The sequence below is a fragment of the Lactuca sativa genome, chromosome 7 (assembly GCF_002870075.4).
Source record: "Lactuca sativa cultivar Salinas chromosome 7, Lsat_Salinas_v11, whole genome shotgun sequence".
In the NCBI taxonomy this organism is placed as follows: Eukaryota; Viridiplantae; Streptophyta; class Magnoliopsida; order Asterales; family Asteraceae; genus Lactuca; species Lactuca sativa.
In genome coordinates this window covers 188,960,330-188,972,752 of record NC_056629.2, presented here as the reverse complement: position 1 = coordinate 188,972,752, position 12,423 = coordinate 188,960,330, and positions in this window count along the sequence as shown.

The window sequence follows — 12,423 nt, the reverse complement described above, 5'->3', positions numbered from 1 at the left end:
ATCCTGAATCGAAGAAAGGACACAAGTATACCGTTCCTGGTTTTATAATTCTGTTTAAGGTTACTTTCTAATGCATTTTAATAGTTATGATTGTTTAGTTTTTTATACAATAAAAATTTGAACTTCGTTTTGTATTATATAATAAGTTTGTATCATGATTTTTTTTTCATAGATATGGATTTTGGAGATGTTCCCAGAGGCAACCATGTTTTATATACGCACGCCGACAGAATTGCCACGGATGAGGGCGTGGAGAAGTAAAACACCGTTAAATTGGGAACAATGTTGTCGAATAATTAACGTGTCTGTGGTATGGTTTTTATATTAAGAATAATTTATATTTACAAATTTCAATGTATTTTCATGTTAAACTAACCATCTGATTTTTTCAGCCAAACAACCAACCTATTAATGTCGTGGCAAACCTGGAGGAGCTGATGTTGCCGTTTTATGTTCGTTATGTCAATTGGACTCTTAACCCTGTAGAGTCTCCCCCACGACAACATAGTCCTGTTCCAAATAGTCCACCTCATGTTGACTCGCCTGCTCGAAGAAGGATGTACAAGTCCGAAATATAAGCATCTACAACTGAATCTGCCACAAATGCTTCTTCCTCACAACATCTTGAAACAAGTTATATGTCAAACGACACATCAAGATTGACAAAGAAGAAGAAGACGAGCACAAAGGCATTAGTGAAGCGTCTCATAGGCATTGTGGCAGAGTTAACTTCTAAAGTAGACCGTGCATTACAGAAAAAAGATGTACCAAACACAAATGTTGAACCAGACAGAGGGTTTCAAGAGGAGGAAGAAATGACAAATGAAGATGAAGAAGAAAAATATCAACATCATACATATTTTGAGTATGATGATATCGGGACTCATGGTTTGGAGGGGGAATTTGGGCCTACACCTACGCATGTTGAGCAGTCATCGAACGTGGGTGAAGATCACACAAAAGAAATGACTCCCATTGGTAGGCCGCAACGAAAGAGGGGTGTTCCATGGTTTCAGCGGACTCCGTTCACAGTGGTACAAAACTCATATTTTAAATTTGATATATTTTTAAAATATTAACGTATTGATAATTATTTAACATGTTAATTTTTTAGTTGCAATCCACACCAAAAGTGAAGAAAATCACCAAACCAAAGAAAAAAAAAGTGGTGAAGAGTCCTGAAAAACCAAATGAAGACATTGTGAATGAAGAGAGTAATGATGTTTCAAATCATCTCCTGCTCGACAGTGTTGAAGCTGCCAGTACGTTGAGTTTTTGGAAAGAATGGAATTCAATCTCTTCCAACCTAATCACTAAGCATAGGCTGCATATGCTCACACTGGATCTCGACTTTTGGTCGAGGTTACTTGCAGTTACTGACGTTGGGTGGTTACTTTCTTCGGTAACATTCGTTAAATATAATTTTTAACTACAATTTTAGACGATAATTTATATAAAAAACTATAACATTTTTATGTTAAAATGTACAACATATTGCGATATGGGGTGCCTTGCTCATGGAAAGACGGCCGACGAACGCAAGGTGGACGATATTCCCTCAAGAACTTAGTTTGCAAAAGGGAAAAACATATTTTCTTAGGAATATCGCAAATGGTGTTGGAGGCCATCCTAAATGGAAGGATGTGGATAAGGTTAGTTAAGTTTATTAATTATTTATTTTATATACGAAATGAATTAATGACAATTAAATTTGTTTTTGTTTGCAGGTTGTATTCCCCCTAATCATTCCTCATGTCCATTGGTTTTTGGCAGTGCTACATTTAGATACTTGGAAAGTAGACATCTATGATTCAGCACGATGTATGAATCACTTCACAAAGTACTCCTCTGGTGGAGAATTCAAAAGTTTTGGGGATAGTATAATCGAAGTGCTAGATGCGATTGAATACTGGAAGGATTTCCCTGATGGACACAAAGACAACGCAGTTGTGGAGTTTTGATATTGTAGATGCGCCACAACAAGAATATATTAGTGAAAGAGGGGATGGTGGAGTATTCGTATGCATGTTTATGGAAATGATTGCTTCGGGGGTACCGGTGAAGAGTGATAAGCCATGTAGAGATGCAAGATTTCTCTACACAAATAGGATGACAAATATAATTTGAGATACTAAATAACTTGATGTTTGGTAGTTTGTATCCATTATTATGAAAGACTTGTTTTTAGTAAAACATTACATAAAACATTACAAATAAAAGATTAACGACTAACAAACATTACATAGAACATTACAAATAAAAGATTAACGACTAACAAACATTACATAGAACATTATGAATAAAAGAGTCGTCTACATGAAAAAGGGTTTTTTTTTCTAACCAGATTCCAAACGTCCGTATACTCGAACTCAGTTTCATCAAACTGGCACAGATAGTATCCGTTCACGTATTCAAGAAGTTCTTCATCATCAGCATTAGAGCATAGCATTTTCTCATAATTGTAGCATCGATTGTACCATGTGACTTTAGTCTTTAAATCCATCCATTTACTAACAATATCGGGTTTTAGTCATTGTTGTCCTTGTCCCACTTTAAAGTTGAACAAAGCTACTAAGCGGGACCATTCATCACCAACAAGGCAATTAAGGGGAGCCATTACTGTCAGACCCTCGTAAATAGTAATCCAGCATCGTGTTAGGAGCAACACCTCTGTTGTCGTCCATGGAGATGCACCATGTGTTGGAGCAGATGCATTAGACAGATTACCTGCATTAGAAGACATTGGTACATTGGATGCCATTTTATGAAGAGATCCGTTATCTCTAATTCGAACGTATAGATACGTGATTTACTATATATAAAATGATAGGTAACGCGGACTGAGCATTCGCTTTGCGGACTGACAAGTCAGTAACGCGGACTGAGCATTCGCTTTGCGAACTGACAAGTCAGTAACGCGGACTGACAACGCAGTAACGCGGACTAAAAAGTCAGTAACGCGGACTGAGCATTCGCTCTGCGGACTGAAAAGTCAGTAACGCGGACTGACAACGCAGTAACGCGGAATGACAAGTTAGTAACGCGGACTGAGCATTCGCTTTGCGGACTCACAAGTTAGTAATGCGGACTGAGCATTCGCTTTGCGGACTCACAAGTCAGTAATGCGGACTGACAACGCAGTAACGCGGACTGACAACCCCGTAACGCGGACTGACAACGCAGTAACACGAACTAACAAGTCTATATCAAACGACAAACATCAATGTATCACTTCATCTAAGGTATTTTAGTTCATGTGCTTTGTATGTTTTACAATGGGTTCAAACCGATGGACCGCTAACGAGTATTTCCTTCTAGCTCGTGCATATATTAATGTCAAAGAGAACACCAGTTTGGAGGATAGAATGTTTTTCGTCCAACTAACGAATACCTTCAACACTGACGCTGAAACCACCATACAAAACCATCGCAACACGCTTGATATAGCTGCAAAATGGTATGAATTGAAAACAGAAGTTGTGTTATTCAACGATCTTTATAATAAGATTGAAGACGATCGTGTCAATGATACTGAGGAAGAGATCTTGGAGGCGGCTAAAGAGGAATACAAATCCATTAGCAACGGATAGAGTTTCGAGTTTGAAGCCCCTTGGAATCTTTTGAAAAATGTACCGTTTTTTTTAACTAGAACTGCATTTTGTATTGTTCTTGTATTTCTTTATTTAAATGTAATATGGTATTTATCCTTTAATTTACAAAAAATATTTGACCAACAAATGTTACAAAATCATACATTCAAAAAACATTATCTGACAAACAAGTTACGTGGACTGACAAATAACTTACGCGTAATGACAAGACATTTACGCGGACTGACAAGTAAGTTCTGCGGAATAATGTATACTAATTCCTTATAAATTGGACAACCATGACGAAAATTTACAAGGTGTCGAAAGTTGTGAAAATGAGTTCAGTAAATCAGGTATTAAGGAAAAAGTTTGTCACACCCCCGAACCAGACGGCGGAAACGTCCGGGGGCTGTTGTGACTCAATTGAATACCATAACATTGAATATATATGAAACATAACAACATTCGTCACCATGCATTAATATAGTACAACCAGTAGCGTTTACATGAAATACATTGTTTAAACATTACATTCCCAAAAATAAATTGTTCGACTCGTACATAAATAAACTGCAGGCCACCACTGAATATTATTTCCTTTGTATCACTGGTTCCCTGAGAATACAAGTATTTTGAAAAACGTCAACATATGAAATGTTGGTGAGTTCATAAGTAGTGTTTGAAATCCAATGTTTTGTATTGTTTGAAAACCACCAGAAAATCCGATATTTTCTGAAAGTAGTATAGTCAAAAAGGTGTGAAGATCCATAGGTATGCTTGTTTGTTTCTATACTTGTAAAATTTTTTCATTAAAGTTGTATACATTTCGAGTCCATTATGTATTGAAAAAAAACCTAGGAAAACCCGATGTTTTCCTAATCCTTTGAATCCCATGAAGTTGCATTGAAACCATTGCAAAAAGAGTAGTCTCATTCCCAGGCGACGTTGGATTATTTTTGAGCATGATTAATTGCTACAAACTCGCATTACACAAACGACCAGTTTATAGCTATACTAACGATCCCGAAGGCGTCGTCCGTACTAATCACGTTATCCAACCGCCCTGACTACGTGTCGTCCCACATCCGAAGAGAAAGAGGACACGAAGACCTCGATGACTCTATTAACCGGTTGGGGATAAAAAATGTGTACGAGGGGTCCCCGACCCGCCTCGCAAAAAAAATGTAGACTTTACTAGCAATACCAAAGGACCCTTGGGGACCAGTAGTATACAAGCCATTGAAAGTCCCTCTACGTTGTGCCAAGTCGGTGAAACCCAACACTTCGTAGAAAAAAGGTCTTCGGGCCTTAAGATCAGGTCATTGGGCTAGCTAGGCCCAACAAGCAAGATTTTACACTTTTGGGGCCCAAAGATGGTGCGTAGACGTCTGTGCACACTCGCATGTATATTGAATTCCCAAACATTATTTGTATGAATCGTAGTGTCGTCGTGTTAGTAGTTTCGGATTTTCATTGGTTCGAGACCGAACCAATTCGTTTCACAACGATTTTGGTATTGTAGTGTATTGTATTTCGTCGATAGTCGCGGTACCATTGTTTGATCAAGTTGCATGTATTGAATTAGCCTTGAAAGTTTTCTGTTTTCAGCCCCTCATTGTTTGTAAAATTTACTTTTTCAACCCTTTGGTTAAATACTTTCCGGTTTGGTCCTTAAATCAATTTTCTTGACATTTTAACACCAAAAATCATTGAAGTTGAGGTTTTTCAGCATATTTTTCAATGAAAACAGTTTAAGTCCCTGAAATTTCAGTTTTCTCGGTTATACCCCTTCTTTTTCGAAACTTGACAATTTTGGCCCAAATTGTAAAATTTTTGCAACTTTGGTCCTTTTTAAATTTAAAAAGCATTTTAAACCTTTGAAAAGGATTTGGAACAGTTATAGTCCACTGTTTTACAGAAAAATACAGTTTTGGCCCTCCAAAACAGAAAATCTCGCATAATGGGCCTCATTGGACCGAAAATGTCATTTTTAGCCCATTAAGCTTGAAATTTATATTTTTAATCCTCTAAGTGAGTATATTTCCAGAAATTGTTTTATTGAAACTGTTTTGGCACACCTCATCCATCAGAATTCGTGATATGTCAATTTGGACCCTTAATTTTGTATTTTTCACATTTTAGGCCCAAAATTTGTGTTTTTAGCCCAAAGAAAATTGTCACTAAACCACTTAGCCATTTTTCTTGAAACACTTTGTATGTAGAAATATATTTGATTCTAAAACCATTTAACATAAGATATATCTCGGTTTTGAGGGGTTTTATGGCTAGATCCAACATTATAGCACACAAAAGCATACATGTAAGCATGGAAATCATACAAGGCATACAAATCACATATAGATCTACACTTTCACTTGTATTCCCCCCCCCACACACACAAAACTCATAAAAACAGAAAATAGGGGGTATGAAGCTCACCTTAAGGGGGTAGTTTCGGTTTTGGAGAGAAGATGGAAGAGAAGTGAAGTGATTTTCGGCCTTAGCACCCTTCCTTGGTAGATCTCGAGTTTGGTGACTTCTAAGGTGCATGATCACAAGTTGGAATAGATTTAGAAGAGATTTTTGATGAAATGAAGTAGCTAGATCATGGATTAGTCATCAACTTACCTTAGATGATGGTTTTTGGTGATGGATTTTCCTTGTGAAGCCCTTGATTCACGAAATTTTTGAAGGAGGAGGGAGGATTGTTCTTCAAGACTTGGAGAGTTTGGAATAGATTTTTGTGGTGTGTGTGTGTGTGTTTTCGGTCGAAAGAGAGAGAGAAGGGAAAAATAGACCATGAAGTGATACTTGCATGGAGGTATGTGATATATTGCATGGAAGTCCTTTGGTTAATTATGAGGTGTCACTTGAAAGTCAACTCTTTCTTGGATTTGGGCCTTGGGCCGAGATTTTTGGGAGAGAAAGAAAAAAAATTGGGCCTTTGCCCCTAAGACCACTATTAGAGTTAATTTGGGTGTTTATTGACCTTATAAAATAAAATTGTGATTTTTATGCTTTAATAAGCTAGATTAGGTTAATCATGGATCAAAGCTTTCAATTCATTTCATTCTAGGCCCAATATGGCCCAAAATGTTGAAATAAATTAGTGTGGGTCCAATTAGAGCCCAATTAGGGTTCTAAGCCCATGATAGTCTAATTGGAAGCTTATTGGTCCTTTTGGATCCAATAAGGAAGTCCTAGTCCAAAATGGACTTAAACAAGGACTTTTAGGGTCTCCAATTGTTTGATGACTATTTGTAGTACTTGTATAATGTATTTGATTGAAGTTTTTGATTCACATTAGCTTGAATGTATATATTACATGACACAAAATTTCCAGTTGTGACATCATCCCCCCGTTAGAGGGAATTTCGTCCCAAAATTCTGTTTGAAAGCTAGATTTGAGAATGCTAGAATAGGTGAGGGTACTTTTGCTTCATTTGATCTTCGCATTCCCACGTGAATTCTGGCCCACGCTTTGCGTTCCACCGTACCTTCACGATCGGGATGCGACTTTGCTTAGTACGCTTCACCTCCCTGTCCATGATTTCAATTGGTTCTTCGACGAACAGGAGATTCTCATTGATTTCGATTTCGTCAAGAGGAATGACAAGGGTTTCATCTGATAGGCACTTCTTCAGATTATAGACATGAAACACGGGGTGTACACCGTTTAGCTCTGCGGGTAGTTGTAGTCTGTATGCTACTGGGCCTATTCGGGCGACGATTTCGAAGGGTCCAATGTATCGCGGGTTCAGCTTTCCCCGTTTTCCGAAACGTATAACCCCTTTCCAGGGTGAGACTTTCAACAGTACTCGATCACCGACCTGGAATTCTAAGGGTTTTCGCCGTTTATCGGCGTAGCTCTTTTTTCGGTCACGCGATGCTTGTAATCGAGCTCTGATCTGAACGATCTTTTCTGTGGTTTCGCGAATAATCTCCGGTCCTGTTAGTGCCCTGTCCGACGTATGCGTTCTTGCTAGCTGGGTGTCACCTACTTCAGCCCAACATAACAGTGATCTACATTTACGCCCGTACAGTGCTTCGAAAGGGGCCACCTTGATGCTCGAATGGTAACTATTGTTATATGAGAATTCGATCAACGGTAGGTGGGTATCCCAAGACTTTCCAAAGTCTATCACACAAGCACGAAGCATATCTTCAAGCGTTTGAATGGTTCGTTCACTTTGACCGTCTGTTTGTGGGTGATATGCGGTACTCATATCGAGATGAGTTCCCATTGCCTTGTGGAGTGATTGCCAAAAGCGCGATGTGAACCTACTGTCCCTATCCGAGATGATAGATTTTGGCACTCCATGGAGTCTTACGATTTCTCGTAGGTACAACCGCGTCAGTCTCTCCATCTTGTAGGATTCTTTGATTGGCAGGAAATGGGCAGATTTCGTCAGTCGGTCGATTATTACCCATATGGTGTCCAGTCCGTCCGACGTCTTAGGCAGCTTGGTCACGAAATCCATAGAAATCCCCTCCCATTTCCACTCAGGGATTGCCGGTTGCTGTAACAATCCGGAAGGTTTCTGGTACTCCACCTTTACTTTGGCACACGTAAGGCACTTACTAACATAGGTTGCGATTTCCGCCTTCATGTTAGGCCACCAATAGTGTTGTTTAATATGTAAATACATCTTGTCTGAACCGGGATGAATGGAGTATCGTGTCTTGTGGGCTTCCTTCATAACGGTCTCCCTAAATCCTCCGATTTTTGGGACCCAAATACGGTTCATGAAGTAGTATGCCCCATTCTCTTTGGCTTCTAGGTTCTTCTCCATCCCGCGTAATGCCTCGCTAGTTCTATTTTCCGCTTTCATAGCCTCTGCCTGGGCTGATGCAATTTGAGTGGCCAGATGAGATTGAATGGTTATTGAGTGTGTTTTCGTACGGCGATTAGAGTACTCCTTCCGACTTAATGCATCAGCTACCACGTTGGCCTTGCCTGGATGGTACTTGATCTCGCATTCATAGTCGTTTAGCAATTCCACCCATCTTCGTTGTCTCATGTTCAGCTCCTTCTGATTCAAGATGTGCTGGAGGCTCTTGTGGTCCGTGAAGATGGTGCACTTTGTACCGTACAGGTAGTGCCTCCAAATTTTCAGAGCGAAGACCACGGCTCCCAGTTCTAGGTCATGGGTCGTGTAATTTACTTCGTGCGTCTTTAGTTGGCGGGACGCATATGCTATCACTCTTCCACGTTTCATGAGAACGCAACCTAAACCCTGATTCGACGCGTCACAGTAGACTACAAAATCTTCCGTTCCTTCAGGTAGAGATAGTACAGGAGCGCTGCAGAGAGCTTGCTTCAAGTTTCGAAATGCAATCTCTTGTCGGTCTGTCCACTTGAATGGCACGCCCTTTTGCGTAAGCAAGGTAAGCGGTTTGGCGATCTTAGAGAAGTTTTGGATGAATCTCCTATAGTAGCCTGCTAGGCCTAAGAACTGACGAATTTCTGTGGGTGTAGTCGGAGTTGCCCATCCTTCCACAGCTTTGACCTTAGAGGGATCCACATGAATTCCGTCCTGGCTAACTACGTGGCCTAGAAAATTCACGCTCCGGAGCCAGAACTCACACTTGGAGAGTTTGGCGTAAAGCTTTTCCGATCGCAGGGTCTCTAGGACTTGTCGGAGATGTTGGCCATGCTCCTCTTTGCTTCGAGAATTGACGAGGATGTCATCGATAAACACAATGACGAAGTTGTCGAGGAACGGTCGACAGATTCGATTCATTAGGTCCATGAACGCGGCAGGTGCATTTGTTAGACCGAAGGGCATTACGACGAATTCATAATGTCCGTAGCGGGTTCGGAAAGCGGTTTTAGGAATATCCTCTTCTCGGAATTTGAGTTGGTGGTATCCGGACCGTAGATCTATTTTAGAAAAATAGCTAGCTCCTTGGAGCTGGTCGAATAGATCATCGATTCGTGGGAGTGGGTAGCGGTTTTTAACAGTGAGTTTATTTAACTCTCTGTAATCGATGCACATTCTGAAGGATCCGTCCTTCTTTTTGACAAAGAGCACCGGAGCTCCCCATGGCGAGTAGCTAGGTCGGATAAATCCCTTGTCCAGAAGCTCACTGAGTTGGCTGGACAATTCCTGCATTTCAGCAGTAGCCAACCGATATGGTGATTTAGCGAGAGGAGTTGCTCCTGGAACGAGGTCGATTCGGAACTCAACCTGTCTCTCTGGGGGTACTCCTGGAAGATCTTCAGGAAACACGTCCGGAAATTCACACGCTACCGGAATATCTTGGATGTTAGTTTCTTCTTTGGTCTTGTCCACTGTGTGAGCCAAGAACGCCAAATTGTTCTTTCGCAGATGTTTTTGTGCTTTGATGCACGAGATAAGACGAAGATTCGTGCTAGGTTTGTCTCCGTAAATTACTAGGGTTTCGTGATTCGGGAGACGAAGGCGAACGGCCTTCTCGTGGCACATAATCTCAGCATGGTGGGGGCTTAACCAATCCATGCCGATAATCACATCGAAACTCCTAATTGATACTGGCATTAGGTCTATTCGAAAAACGTGTTGGTTGAGGGTTAGGGTACATCCGATGTAGATTTCCCTAGTGGATTCGGTTTTCCCATTGGCCATTTCCACCGTATAGGTTTCATTTAGCTTCTGGGGTTGTTGTTTCAATAAATGTTTAAACTTCTCGCTTACGAAACTTCGCTCCGCTCCGGTATCAAATAAGATGCATGCATATGTGTGGTTTAGGAGAAACGTACCGGTCACAACTGCGGGGTCCTGAACTGCATCACTCTGACCCATAGTCAGCATTCTTCCTGTTCCCCTGTTTCCTGAGTTGTTGTTAGGGCAATCTCGGCGGAAATGCCCCGTCCTTCCGCACCCGAAACAGGTGTGGCTAGGCCCTGCATTGTTGTCGCCGGCATTGGTGTTGTTGGTATTGCGGTGGTTGTTGTTGTTGTTGTTCTGATTGTTTCCCTGACTCTGATTCTGGGGAGGATAAGTCCTGCAGAACCTTGTAGTGTGTCCCCTTCGGTTGCAACTGGTGCAATGGAACTCCCTACATTCTCCATGGTGATGGAAACCGCACTTGTTGCACTTGGGAAAATTACCGGAATAGGGTTTTGAAGCATTTGAAGCAGCTGAGGCTGGAGCATGTGGTGTGGCTGGAACCGGTGTGGTGACAGCGTTAACTGCCACTGTCTGCTGCTTTTTAGAGGTCTCGGGGCCCTGACGCCCCTTTCTCTTGTTGTTCCACCCTTTCTTACCATCACCCTCCTTTTTCTTCTCAGTCTCCACTGGCTTCTCGCCCTTCTTGTTGTTATGATCATATAGCCTCTTTGCCAATCTCTTCACACTGTCAAATGTTTCAGGGTTCGCAGCTATCACATTCCCCTGAATGGGAGGTGCCAGTCCCCAGATGAATCGTTCGATCTTCTTTCCTTCTGATGTGATCATACCCGGGCACAACAGAGATAGTTCGCTAAATCTCGATATGTAGGCATCGATGTTCGCATTCTGCACAATGAGGTTCCATAGTTCCTGCTCCATCTTTTGTATTTCGCCTCGGGGGCAGTACTCAGCCATTAACATTTCTTTCATTTCTGCCCAGGGGATAGAGTTGGCGACAGGGAGCGTCATAGCTTCCACGTGTCCGTTCCACCAAGTGAGTGCTTGGTCCAAAAAAGTACAGGCCGCGAACTTCACCTTCATCTGCTCGGGGCACTCGCATATCTCGAATACCGAATCTACCTTCTCAATCCATCACTTCAGAGTGATCACTCCTCCAGTGCCGTTGAAAGCTCGTGGTTTAGCGTTGGTGAAGTCCTTGTAGGTGCACGTTTTAGTGGGTCCTTGGTTCGTCCCGTTGTTCGAACTTCCGGATCCTTGCCCGTTACCTCCTCCGTTGTTCCCTCGGTGAAGTTGTGCCATAGCTGCTGTGACCGCAGCAGACACGGCTGCCTGGAAAGCAGTGGTGTCAACTTCGGGCGGGGTTGGTTCAGGATTTCCGCGAGTAGCTCGGCGAGGCATCTTTCTGTCATGAAACGGAAAGATGTTGAGTGTACGTGGTTTTTGTGAGGTTGTGATCCTACTAACTAGGTGTATGGTACGAACCTAAACTTTACTACTATCGGGCATACAATCATAACGTCTCAACACATAACAACTGATAATATCATAGCAAAACACACAAAAGTTCATTAATATTATCCGCATGTAATACAAGAAAATTTTCTCGTAAGAGCATACATAAGTGACACTAATCCGACAGCATAACGGCTCCATGAGTAGTGTAGTCACTTAAACATAGAGCCGCAGTACATAACATAGTTCCTAATGACCTACTATGATAAGTCTATCCCTAACCGCGATGAGCTGCGTCAGGAGGTGGTGTCGAGGTCATATGCCGAAATGTTGTGCCAGTAGCTGCGCCATCTCTGCCATGTCTTCAATAACCTCATCCCTCTCATGCTCTGCTTGCACTGCCCGAGCCTCCATAGCATACAGCTGTTGTCGCAGTGCGGCGATCTCAGCTTCGAGGGAATGGTTCTCTCTTGGGGGGTTCGCTGGTGGAGCGGGGTGATCTGGTTGTGCCTTGTTCTCGCATGGCGGGACGGGGTCCTGGTCCCCGACCTGACCTTCTTCGTCGTCATCGTCGATCTCTCCAAATTCGTAGTCAGTGTCTACGTACTCGTCGGGTCCGACGTCGTGTGCTTCCCCTGGGTTCCCTCCCGGCTCATCCACAAGCATCCCGTGAGCTACTAAGACCTGATGAAACTGGATACCCTGCTGCTCTTCCTCAGGCTCCTCCTCCTCTAGCCACCCGTTGTTTCCCTGATTAGGGAAGTAAG